Genomic DNA, 13241 nt, shown 5'->3' on the forward strand with positions numbered 1-13241 from the left:
CCCTGACCACCAGCTGGCCAGGTGGCCGACCATGCTCACTCTCAGGCCCCTCTGAGCTGAGGGATGAAACAGGCAAGACCCAATGCTTCAGAGACAACTACTTCCAAGCCCACTGGTAAGCCACAGGAAACGGATGAAAGATGTTTGTAAGCACACCTCCCTGGGCCTATTCTGTGCCCCCTCAAAGGATGGGTTATATGGGAGTACAATGAATTTGATATAAAGCTAGAACTCAAGCTGAGCCATTAGTCAGCTGCAAGTTGAAGGATAGCAGTCAGGGCAAGGGAAGTCTCAACTGGGTTTTTACAAAGCACTTTACTTAAAATTGAGAAAAGGCTGACTGTCCCTACCAAAGCAAGCAAGCAAGAATGACCGTGGGGCTGGAGAGGTGGAAGAGGAGTGTGGAGCGGGGGTGGGGGTTGGAGAGGCCACCGTGATCAGCATGATGACTCCCAGAGCCGTTGGCCTCACTACTGGCAGGCCTCAGTGAACCACCTTAAGCTTTCCTTTCAACTGTCTTCTTCCCCACCTAAAATCCAAAGGATGTCAAAAGAGGTGTCCAGTTCTCTTATGTTCCTCTTGGGGACAGACAGCAGGGGCTCTCTGAGGTACCTGTGACCTCAAGACATCTAGGGCTCCAGGGCTGTGAGCACCATTGCCCCAACTAACCACAAGGCAATTCCCCATCCCTCTGGGGGTTCTTTCCTGGTCAAGAGTTCACTTCTGTAGAACACCTTCCAACAGACTGGTCTTGCTCCAGTCTCCATCCCCGCCCATTCTAACACTGGGACCCGGTCAGCCCAATAGGACGGTCTCCCCAGGGGACACTCCCCACTAAGGCTTAACAACTGAGGGGTAAACAAAAGCGGATGGCTCCAGGGAAGTCAAGGGGGCAACATTCCTGGCCTCCACTACAAAACCCTGAAACTTGCAAGACAAAGACAAAGCCAGGAGGAGGGGAGAGGGGGGAAGGTCTCGAGGAATCAAGAACCCTGGGTCCAAGTACCAAAGGAAGTGCTGGCTTTGGCAGCAGAAGGACCACCAGACCTGGTGTGAGACGGCCAAATTGCAGCGACTCCACGCAACGCACTGACCTCATTATGTCTGTTTCCTTAATTCAGAAAGAGGAAAAGAAACCTGCAGAGTTTTCTGAGTATTAAGAAAGATAAAGTATGTTGAAACATTATACGAAATAAAGATTTCTGAGTTTAGATGGAGAACTGAAATGGTATTCACAATTTCCCTTCCCTTAATCATTAACATTTGAGTAAAACATTAGCCAAAAAAAAGGTACCACCAGCAAGCAAACAAGGAGAGGGGCATACTGTAATATAGTAACTTCAAAACCAGAGGCAGATTAAGAAATGCAGGAGGCACCCTCCATGGCTCATCTCCTAGGCCAGGCCCAGCCCTCACAGCCAGAGTGAGGAGAGGAGGGCGGAGCCAGAATTCTCACTGACCTCCCCCAAATCTGCAGAGGTACACAGCCACCAATTCTTTTTCCTCTCAATTAAGGAGTAGTGGGCAAAGCTGCTGGGCAAACAAACAGGTGACACTGGAACAAGAACAATGAGTGACTGTCCTCTGAGGGAAACTGGGGCTCCACGGCCACAGACTGAACTGGGGAAATGATTCACTTCCAGTGAGTATTCCTCCCCCTCCAACAGAAGTGGGACACACCTCCTAGATCTGTGGGCTGAGCCCCCCACAGGGGCTGCTACCCACACCCAGAACCTGGGACAGAGCCATCTCTTCCAGCCCGGCCCCGCACTCACACTGGTGCGGGCTCCAGAAAACAGGTCTTATCTTAGAGCCGACAGCGCCCAACAGCACTCGCGTGAAGACGGTGAGAACAGCCGGCAAACCATGCAGAAGACAGAGATGTCAACCCGAAGTAAAACATAATTCCAGAGACGCAAGTCTTCCCAACCGCTTCACCTAACTGCAGAATAACGTAATTAGGACATTAATGCAATAAAACCAGAGCCCAAAGATGAAATTACAAAACAAAATGAGGTCAAAGGGATGTAGGCTTCCTAAAAAAGGAACAAAACAACATCACTAAAGAACCAATAAATAAATTATAATGAACAGAGAACAAATTTCTGCCCGTAATTTAAAATAGAAATAATGACAAAGGAGGGTCTGAGATAACCACAGTGAGTGCAGATGGAAAAGACAGATTAGAACATGCAATGAGGGGGACGCCTGGGCGGCTCAGTCAGTTAACCATCTGCCTTCAGCTCAGGTCGTGATCTCAGTCCTGGGATCTAGCCTCCAGGCCGCACAGGAGAGCACAGGAGAGCCTCCCGTCAGGCCCCCTGCTCAGTAGGGAGCCTGCTTCTCCCTCTCCCTCTGCCCCTCCCGCTGCTCGTGCTCTCCCTATCAAAATAAATAAATAAAATCTTAAAACAAACAAACCCGTAATGAGGGATGCCTGGCTGGCTCAGTGGGTGCAGCCTGCCACTCTTGGTCTCAGGGTCGTGAGTTCAAGCCCCAGGTTGGTTGTAGAGATTACTAAAAAAATAAACTTAAAAAAAAAAATGTAATGAGAAGACAAAGACACCAAACACAGGATAACTGGCGTTCCTAAACTAGAGAACAAGACTGGACTATGAGGTATGTTCAAAGATAAAGGACACAAGATTTCCCTGAAACGAAAGGAGCAACAGAACCTGAAGACTGAATGCTGAACTTGAAAGATGTTTTCAGGCATCGCAAAGGAACTTTTTTCCTCCAGAATACTTTATTACAAAAACTGTGAAACATATTAAAACTTATCTTAAGTGGCAGAAAATTCAGGCTGCCCTCATCTTCCCCAGAGTAAATTCAGTACCAGAAGAAATTCCAACAGTGCTTGAGAGAGAGAGAGAGAGAGAGAGAGAAGAGCCGGAGACATTGTTCCCAGCTGAGATGTCACACAAATCTAGTAAGGACAACAGGCGGAAATTCTCAAACATGAAAGAAGTCAGAGGCTACAGTCTCCTTCCTAGAATGAAAAAACAGGAGAATGAAATGCAGCTAATTAATAGAGAAATAAAAATAAAGGTCTCAGGAATGCAGAAACCATGGTAAAAGAACTAATGGTAAACATTAAAACCCTTTGAAAAAGAAATATATAAAACCTTGGGGATTATGGTTACAGGACAGAATCTAAGTGTGATAAAAATGGACAATTTACTACTAATAATCAGTGCAATCAAAAGATGAGAAGACAAAAATGTGAAAATGCTAATGTCCTCATCTCATAGCAAAGTAAATACTATCTAAAACGGGCAAGCAATTATAGATATGACTCACAAGGATTTTTTTTAAACCTCTTTTATGAAATAATCTCTTGGTGAAAAATACATTTCTTTAAAGCTTAATAATTCCTTTAATTTTACTAGTTTCTTTTCTTCGGTTACATTCAGGGAAATTTTTAAATACTTCTACGTAAGCTTATTTATTTCTCCATATGCATTTATCTGTGAGTACGCTTGAAAATTATCCAGAATAGTATTCACCTAATAGTAGTGAGGACTATTTGAGTGGTGGGATTTGGAGTATTCATTTTTATTTTTTCTTACTTCAACTCATTGCTGTGTCCCAATGGGAGGTGGGGGGTAGGGCAATACATGAAAACATGGGTGGTTATTTTTACAGTCAAGGAGTTAGGGAGAACTTCCTAAGTATGGCACAAAACCTACAACCTGTAAAAGTAATAATCAGTACATCTGACTACAAAAACTGCTCAGTGTTCTCTAAATTAGTATACTTCCAGTATTCATGCTCAAACTAATAATGATACAGTCATCCGTGTAAGTACTAACAGACCCAGTGAAAAACCAGTAGCCTCATAGCCTGGTCCTCAGGTAAATACCGCCTACTGGCTTCCTGGAGTTCCAAAGAATTTTGAGAACAACTACCCAGTCTGCAGCCCTCTCCACCCACCAAAGGAACCAAGTCCAAGAAACCACTCTCTTCTGAGGAAAGCTGAAACCCCCTCCAAAGTACAGTACAAACACTGCAGCTTGAAAGCCAGCCCACCCCCTCGCCCAAGAGACCCAGGTCTCAATGGGCCCATTCTTCTGCCCCCTCTGGGCTTCTGCTCTCTTCACACCCTAAAAGGATGTCTTCTCTTCTCCCAGTTCCCACTCTCAGAACCTTAGCCTCAAGCTTTGGCTCAACCAAAGGCCACCCAGGGTGGGAGATTTCTGCAAACAGTGCAGAAGGTCTGCTGGGGGCGGGGAGGAGGGAGGAGGGAGGAAGGTGGAGGGAGGAGGGTGGAGGGTGGAGGGTGGAGGGTGGTGTTACCTAGGGGTGGTGGCCCATTTAATTTGCCCAGAAAACCCCGTCGCTGGGAGGGGCAGGATGAGAAAACATTAAAAAAAAAAACTAATGGGGACTCAGAAGCAGGGAACAAAATTAGAACCAGCAGCCTGCTGCTCATTGAGTAATATTTACTGAGCGCCCACTGTGTGTGTCAGTGCCTACGGGAGGGAGATTGAGAAACGCAAAGCCTACTGTCAGGGCCCAGCAGACAGCTGGGGAGGTGAGGGAGGCTGGCAGCTTGACTTAGCCACCTGCTGAGCCCTGGAAGAGGGAAATGACAGCCAGGCCCAGGAGCTGGATGGACCAGGAGGGGAGAGAGGGAGTGCGTCTGCCAGGCTCCAACGTTCAGGCCTGGATTTGACAAAGCAGGAGTCTTCCAAAACTAACTGAGTGAGTCAGGAGGCCTGCTGAGTAGCAGCCAGTCGGGGCTTCCCCACCAGAGGCCAGGGCAAGAGTCACTGCTGTTCTCATCATTCATCCATCACCACTTCCCAGACACTCGGTTGCAAAATTCTGACCTGTTGTCCCTTAAGTCCACTCCTGTTTGTCAGACCACGGGGCCCGACATGTGGCTTGGGAAACACGGTGCTCACATCCACCACTTACGTCACCTGTTTGAAGCAAAACTCCCGGACTATTCAAGGTCCAATAAATAAGAAAAATGTGTGATCTAGTGGCTAAATCATCAGACAGCATGACAAGTTGGGCAGACCTGGGTTCAAATTTGGGGTCTGTCACTAACTTACCATGTGCCCCCACCAGCACAATGAAGCTACGAAACGTCCAACCTCACAAGGGCACCCTGATAAATGAGAGAGCTTAAGGGTCATAACCGTGTGCACTTTAGGACTGTTCCTTCTGTTCCATCCTCAAAGCCCTCAGGCCTATCCCTTCACCTAGAGCTGACTCCTGCCTGTTCTCAGAAGGCAGCTCAATGGGGGTGCCTGGGTGGCTCAGTCGGTTAAGCATCTAACTTCAGCTCAGGTCATGATCTCAGAGTCCGGGGATGGAGCCCCATGTTAGGCTCCCCGTTCAGCGCAGAGTCTGCTTGTCCCTCTCCCTCTGATCTCTCTCAAATAAATAAATAAAATCTTCAAAAAAAAAAAAAAAAGAGAGAGAGAGAGAGAGAAAACAAGCAACTCAATGATCTCTTCTTCCAGGAAGCCTTTGGGTACTCTGCTCCAGCTACTTTGGATTCCTCATTATCTGGTCTCCCAGGGATCTCTCCCAACAGATTTTTGCTCCTTGAAGGCCAGGAAGGCCCTCCCTTTACCTCTCCCCAGAACACAGTGCCTGGACCAGTGCTGGGCACACAAGGAGAAGCAGCACATTTCTGCTGGAAGATGTGAAGTTCAACGTCCCTTCTAAATGGTGTTTGCCTGCATCACCCCTACAGTTTGATGAGGAACAGGGAGCTCAGTGTCCCCTTCCAGAGACATTCTGTCCCCCCCAACTTGGAGGGCCTTCAGATATTATCTGAAGTTGGTGGCCAACACCCACTATTGCTCTCTTCTTCTCCAGACTAATCCATTTCCATTCCTTCAATTTCATTTATATTCATTGAACTAAAAGCTAGCTACACCTACCAGATTTTTAAAAACTGAGCCCAACAGTTCATTTATTCAACAAATACTCATTGCGTACTGGCCTCATACCAGGAATAACTCTCAGTACTGAGGATGCCTAGTAGCTGTCCTCACAGAGCAGGGAAAGCAAGCAATTCAACAACTTACAAGAACAATGATGACAAGGGTCATCATGTTGTTCAGGGTTCGGTTAGGCAATGTAATGGCTTGGACAATCACGGGAAGAGCTGAAGAAACCCACAGCACACTGCAGACTGAGGAGCCAGTCCCCAGAGTCACAGTGCAGACATGGATCACCGAGGAGCAGCTGCCCCCGCCACCATCAGGTAGTAGGGCATCAAGAAGCTGCCTGCTCCAGAACTGATGTTGCCTCTGCCATGAGCTACACCAGCAAAACGGATGTCTTGGGGTCCATCCCGAGGAAGAGGATATCCACCCCTTTAAGACTGGATTGCGTGCAAGCTAATCAGCAAATCCAAGTCACAATGGGAATTTTAGTGCAAGGATGTCTGGCAAGTTTTTGATTCTTTTGGTAGGTTGGACCATAATTATCCAAAGTAGTGTGCTTGATAGTGAAAGGGGGCGCTGTGAATAAATACATGCGGTGAACAGGAGTAAACCACAGGGTGCCCTTGGCATGGATGCCTGGTGACTAACTCCGTGCACACCACCAGCCATAGATCATGACAAGGGGCAGTACAGGAAGCTACAGGGAACACAGTGGGGCAATCAAATCTAGCGTCAGAGGAAGCCTCCAAAAAGAAACATTATTTTAGCAGAGACATGAAGGGCATGTAAAAGTGGGCCAGGTAAAGGTCAAGGGGGTGGGGTGGAATGTGCTAGAATGTAGCCGCGAAGATGGTGCATCTAAGAACTTCCATGTCCAGTGGGGCCAAGGCGGTAGTCCAGTAGGCCATGTTGAGGTGGCTGGACCTCGTTTTCAGTAACTATGTGATCCGATTTTAGTGTACTTGTCTGGCTACAGTCTGGAGAACGGACTTGAGGTGGGCAAGCACCGAAGCTGGGAGACTAGGACTCTCTCGTGTCTGGGTGGAAGAACACAGCACTCAGTCTGTTCTAAAGAGCAAGGCTTCTTTCTCCTTGCTTCAACCCAGCCTGGGGCGCTTCCCCTGCCCCTGAAGCTGCTGGCCTGCATACTTATCCATTAAAAAACTGAATAGGCTCCTAGAGCTAGCAGCTACCAGGGAGGAACAAGCCACATCACTGTCCCCATCACCGAAAGTATCAGAGTGAGTTCAAAAAGACCAACCTACCTCCCGCCATCATTTCCTAAATCAGGTTGCAACAAGTCTGCTCAACTGTCCTGCTGTCGCAGGAGGGCCATTTATAAATGCTAACTCCAACTCCCTGGCAGCAACACTGGGGGCAGAATTTGCCACACTGACTAGAAGTCTCTTATGTTGTCTTCCTCCCAAAATGGGTAAGAATTATCCTCTGAGCCTCAGGCTCCCTCTGGGAGGTGAGGTGGGCCTTTCCCAGACAGTGAGGCTTTCTAAGACCCTGAGCTACGGCCAGCAGAGGCGGGCTTGGTTTCCCTGGTGCAATGAACCTCTCTCTACTAGAAGCCAGGCTTGGGCAGCTCCACTGCGCTGCAGTGGAAGACTATCTTTGCCCTGAAGCCAGCCGCTCCACCCACCCCTCCCCTTCAAAGCCCTTCTGCACACTAGCTCCCCTTTTACAACCCTCCCATCCTTAAGCCAGCTCAAGTCCGCGACTCCTCCTCAAAGACTCTGACCATGCCAATGTCTACAGCTGAGATGCCGAAGTGTGTGGACATTTTTCTAGAAAAGTGGTTCTCAAAGTGTGGTCCCTGGACCAGCAGCATCATCGTCACCTGGGAACTTGGAAGTGTGAATTCTCAGCTGCACCCAAACCTGATGAATCAGAAATTCTGGGGTGGGGCCCAGCAGTCTGTATTAAGAAAGTCTTCAGGTTATCTCAATGCATCCTAGTCTGAGGACCACTGCTCTCAGAGGAAGATCTAGAGCTTTTGTTGGATTTCCAGATTTCTTCACCAAAGAGGGCAACCCCTTCTGACCCAGCAACTGCTCCTGCGTGTGACCGGAGGCCCCAGTAGAAAGGCCCAGGCTCCATCTGGGGCCTTAGGTTTCTCAGTGGCCATCACAGTAATTCACTCTCAGCAGAGTCATAAATGAACCCTATTCTCATAAGAAAGAGGGTTATTGGGGAAAAGAAAGAAAAAGCCCATATTTCCAAATTGGGGAAAGTGACAGGAAAGGGAGGGATGCTGAGTAACTGCACTTCTGAATCATAATTCCTCCATTTTCCCTCCCACTGTCCAAACTGCCCACATGGCTCATCACTGACCCAAGGTTACTGGCAGTCACCATCTGATTATTGAGGCAAAAGGCTTTCCCACATCCTGCTTCCTCACTGTGGGCCTCACCATGTGACCAGAGCACCCCTCTTCCTACGATTCCTAAAGAGAAAGCAGTGTCGCCAACAGCTTCATGCTACATCTGCTTACACACTCCCTTCCCTCCCTTCAACTCCCCTGCACCATGCCATCCTACCTCCTGATAAAATGCTACCTTCCAGCACTCTCTTCTACTCAAGAGCAAGCTCAGTCCCTCCACCTATAGTTAAGAGTCCCTGCAACTAAACCCTATCACTTTCACCATCACCTGCCTTTACTCTCTGCCTGGACCCTGGTTTCTACCCAGAATGCTCCGCCCACACCCTACTTCACCCCTGCACCTCCTGTCTCTGCAACCCACAGACCTAGAAGTCTGATTAACATCTGTTAAAAATGCCTGTCAGAAAGTCTGCATGTGTTTCAAGCATTTTCTCCACAAGGTATGAAAGGCCTGGATATGAAGGGGAAAAAAAAAAAAAGGATGACCTGCAGGCGAAGCCCCATCTGTGACCCACCCCAAATCCTCCCTAGCACGGGTCCCACCACGCGGGGAAGCACCCTCGCCTTCCTCGGGCTCCCACCACTCCTGTCTCAACTGTATCCTGTCCTAGAAGGCCAGGCCGGTTCTAATACTTTCGATTACCTTCCCAGGTTGCTTCACACAGTCCTGGGTTGGTAGAACCTAGATAAGTACTTGCTGCATGAATACGTAAATACAAATGCGTAGGTACTCAGATATACCCCCCACCTTTTCTAGAGATTACAGGATGGCTGTGAGAGACTTCGCTGAAGATGCCCCACTTTCAGCCGTGGGGTCAAGGGCAGGAGCAGGCGAGTGTCTTCCCAAAGCCCCCTCTGTAAAGGGGCAAAAGGAGAGCATGAGGACCTGACCTATGAATTGTCCCTTCTTTGCCAGAGCTCGAGAGAGGCTGTCAAGAGCACACAGATAGATTCCAGAGCAAAGGCAATCAGGTTTCTGGCTCCCATCACACTTAGATACAGACCAGGGCCAACAAAAGAACCATCCTGGCAAAGCTTCCCTTCCCCAGGTTAAAACACCCTCAAGGCTGTGGGTACACAGCAGTGTGGACCATCGGGTGTGGAAGTGACTTCCCTAACAACACAACTACTTATGCATGTATTTCCACTTCCCTACCTCCTACAAACTGCTTGCCTATTAAAAAGGGATCAACATTCTGACCAGACTTAAAGGCTTACCCCCTCTCCGGCCAATCCCAACCCCAACCCCAACCCAGAGGGGCAACTGGATTACCGCCTTGGAAAGGGTTTCTGATTTTAGCTTGCAACTCAGACGTGCTGTAGTTTGGGTGACTTTCTACTTCAAACAGAGAAAAAAAGAATAACTCTAGGGCAGCACTACTCACGATAACAAAAACCTTGGAGGCAACCCCAAAAACCCATCAGCAGGAGTGGATGAATAAACGAACCAATTCTCACAACGGAATAGCATACAACAAAAGTGAATCAATCACAGTGACATTAACACTGAGTGTACATTACAAGATGTTACCAACAACTGCCTTGTGAATACCACTCATTCTTCAAGACCTCTTCTCCAGGAAGGTTGGGAAGGACTGTCTGAATCTGAAGACACCACGCTGTAAACTCCCTGAGGACAGGAGCCCATTCCGGTTGTCCTTGTAAAGCCGATGGGGCATAGGGAATGTGAGTGGAGGAGATGTGGAAATGAAATGAAACCTCTTAACCAGGCTTCCAGATTCCACTGAGCACCTACCCCCCATACTGTCAGTCTTTTCTCTCTTTTTAAAGTATAACATACAGGCATGTAAAGTGCCCAAATCTTAAGTGTACAGCTCAATGAAAGAAGTCATCCTTTTAAAGTACAAAACTGATCACAGCACGTTCTTTCCTTTAAACCCTCTTATGGCTTTCCAGTACAAGTGGAATAAAACCTACACTCCTTTCCCTGGCCTAAAACTCACTGTATTATCTGGCCCTTGCCAACCCCACTGACATTTTTGAGCTCTCGCACTCACTAGGATCCAGCCACTCTGGCCTTCTTTCTATTCCTTTACATATTATGTGCATTCTGACCTCACGGCCTTTGCACTTGCTGTTCCTCTGCTTAGAGTGCTTTCCCCCTAGATCTTCATAGGTCTCAGTTCAAATGTCATCTCTACAAAGGTGAATGCCCATGGGGTTCATAAGGAAAAAAAAAAAGCTCACTTCCAATCATTCAGAACCCCAACACACTGTTTTATTTTCTTCTTAGGGTATGTCACTATCTAAAATAGTCTTCTTGGGGCGCCTGGGTGGCTCAGCGGGTTAAACATCAGCCTTTGGCTCAGGTCATGATCTCAGGGTCAGGAGATCAAGGCCCAAGTGGTCAGGCTCCCTGCTCAGCGGGGAGTCTGCTTCTCCCTCTCCCCTGCTCCTACCCTCTGCTCATGCTCTCTGTCAAATAAATAAATAAAATCTTAAAAAAACCAAAAACAAATAAGAGTCTTCTTTCTCTTGTTCTGATTACATATTTATTTTCTGTCTCTTACCACTACACTGTAACTCCAAAGTAGTGCAGACTCCAGGTCTATGACCCTCACAGAGCCTGCTGAATGAAAGTGTGAATTTCCCACTGCCCATTTCCAAAACTCCAGGCACTTTAGAATTGTGTTGTTCCTAGGTCTCTATCCACAGCTGAACCGTTAGCAACCTTAGGGACTGGACTCTTCTCCCGTAGCTTAAATAGAGCTGAAGACCCCAGGGAGTCAGAAGGCTGTCTGGAGCTGGAATATAAAACATTAGGCAGAGAAACTAAAGAAATCTAAGCTGCAGCAGGGGATCCAAGAGCAAGGTGGTGGGAGAGAAGCAGATGCAGGCAGGCAGCCTCCCTTCCCTGCAACCCCAAAGAAGACAAATGTGCCGAGGATGGGCAACCACCTGATAATCCCGCCGAAAATAACATGTGAACTTTTCCCCATGGCAGGGGAAGAAAAGGAAATCAAACCCCACAAGTACAGGCTGTTTCCAGAATTTCTCAGCTGCTCATGGAAATTCTGCGTCTCGGCCTAGTTGCATATAACCTCTCAATGTGCCAACTGCACACATCCTGAAATGCAGGGGGAGGGGCTTTGTGAGCGGCTGCCAAGAGGCAGTGGTATGAGAACAGTCAAGGTCACAGGCATAATCTGGCTAGCAGAGCAGTGCACACACCTCAGTTTGCCCACGGTCAAGGCCTCTGCTGTGGGAGGCATCCCCACATAGTATCTGCTGGATGTGGGGGATGGGTAAGGAGGGAGGAGCAGGAACTGGGACACAATCTCTGTTCCTAGGGCTGGTCAAGTTGCTCCAGAGGCCACTTTGGCTAGTGGCCCAAGTCTGGGGGAGTGGGTAACTTTGTACTTTTCGAACCTTTCTGGGAAAGGTGATGAGAACGGTCGTGGCTTGCAGCCCCTGGAAACTAACCAGGGACCTGGTATCCTGAGAATTTGCCTGGCCTCTCAAATGGAACGTCTCCAACATCGGAGAAAAATGGTCAGCACTGAAATATACAAATGTCAATTAATGTCACCTGGGCCTGGGATGGCCGAGCACAGGACATGCCATCCGTGGGCAGGGGGAGAGAAAGAAAAGAGGCAGGAAGGGATTTCAGGGCCTTATACCTCTGGCTCATCTCCTGGAGGAAAAACAAGGCCAGCCCAACATGGCTCCACCTCGCCCCAAGCCTCACGTACACTGTGTGCTCTAAGAAAACGAGAGTCTGCAGGGCTGGCTGGAAGCCCTCTGGTTTCCAGGAAAGGACAGGAGTACCCAACAGTTCAGCTTGCACCCTGTGATTTACAGGGCTTTCTCAACTAGCAGGACACATACATACCCCACCCCTTTTCCCCACAAAGCAACCTTTTAGGCTTCCAGTAAAAAAGTGAGGAAAAAAACAGCTGTTGGGTCTGCCTTCCTCCCTCGCCCTCCCTTTGGGAAGGTAGCTCAGCAATCTGGGGCCAGGGAGATGGTGGTGGGAAAGGCCTTTCAGGGGAGTGGGCTGCCTCCTCCCTCAACCTCCACCTGGCAATAAGGCACATGGGAGAGGCCCTAAGAGGCACAGGTCTAGGGGGTCTTTGCAGAAGGAAAGGATCAGTGAGATCCAGGAGCAAGTTGCCTGGGGGCCCATCCTGTCCCCAGAGCAGCAGTCAACAAATAGTTATTAAGAACTTAATCCAGGGGTGCCTAGGTGACTCAGTCAAAGATCTGATTGTTGGTCTCAGCTCAGGCTTCAGTCATAATCTCAGGGTTGTGAGATCAAGCCCCACGTCGTTGGGCTCTGAGCTCAGCCAGCGAGGAGTCTGCTTGAGATTCTCTCTCTCCCTCTGCAGCCCCTTCTCTAAAATAAATAATAAATCTTACACACACACACACACACACACACACACACACACACACAAACTGGGACACTTGGGTGGCTCAGCCAGTTAAGCATTTGCCTTCAGGATCCCAGCATCCTGACATCGAGTCCTGCATCCAGCTCCCTGCTTAGTGGGGAGCCTGTTTCTCCCTCTCCCTCTGCCTGCCCCCACCCAGCTCATGCTCTCTCTCTCAAATACATAAAATCTTTTTAAAAAAATCCATTAAAAAAAAAAAAAACTTACTCCACGATCTGCTAAATCACCCTTCTGAAGGTTTAACTAATTTAATACTCCGACTACCTGTGTATAAGAATACCTGCTTCAGGGAGCCTGGGTGGCTCAGTTGGTTGCGTATCCAACTCTTGATTTCGGCTCAGGTCGTGATCTCAGGGTTGTGAGATGGAACACGCCCCATGTGTGTTCTGAGCTGGGTGTGGAGTCTGCTTAAAATTCTCCCTCTGCCCCTCCCCCACTCACATGTGCATTCTCTTAAAAAAAAAAAAGCCCATTTCATAAGATTCTCACCAATGTTGACTATTAAATAGTATTCCATCTTTGCCAAAT

General features: G+C 48.3%; 1 protein-coding gene across 3 annotated transcripts in view; it reads right to left on the reverse strand.

The window, feature by feature from the left end:
• The window catches only part of SLC39A14 (solute carrier family 39 member 14), a 45474-nt gene that overhangs the window by 20723 nt on the left and 11510 nt on the right, over positions 1 to 13241 (reverse strand). The window contains exon 1 of one of the 3 annotated variants that reach the window (XM_008702084.2): positions 1776 to 1924. The exons of the other annotated variants lie outside the window; for them this stretch is intronic. The gene's annotated coding sequence lies outside the window, so the exon portion shown is untranslated. Of the gene's footprint in view, positions 1 to 1775; positions 1925 to 13241 lie in introns of those variants that run through there. 3 annotated transcript variants of the gene reach the window in all.

Source organism: Ursus maritimus, unplaced genomic scaffold, assembly GCF_017311325.1.
Source record: "Ursus maritimus isolate PB19 unplaced genomic scaffold, ASM1731132v1 scaffold_11, whole genome shotgun sequence".
In the NCBI taxonomy this organism is placed as follows: Eukaryota; Metazoa; Chordata; class Mammalia; order Carnivora; family Ursidae; genus Ursus; species Ursus maritimus.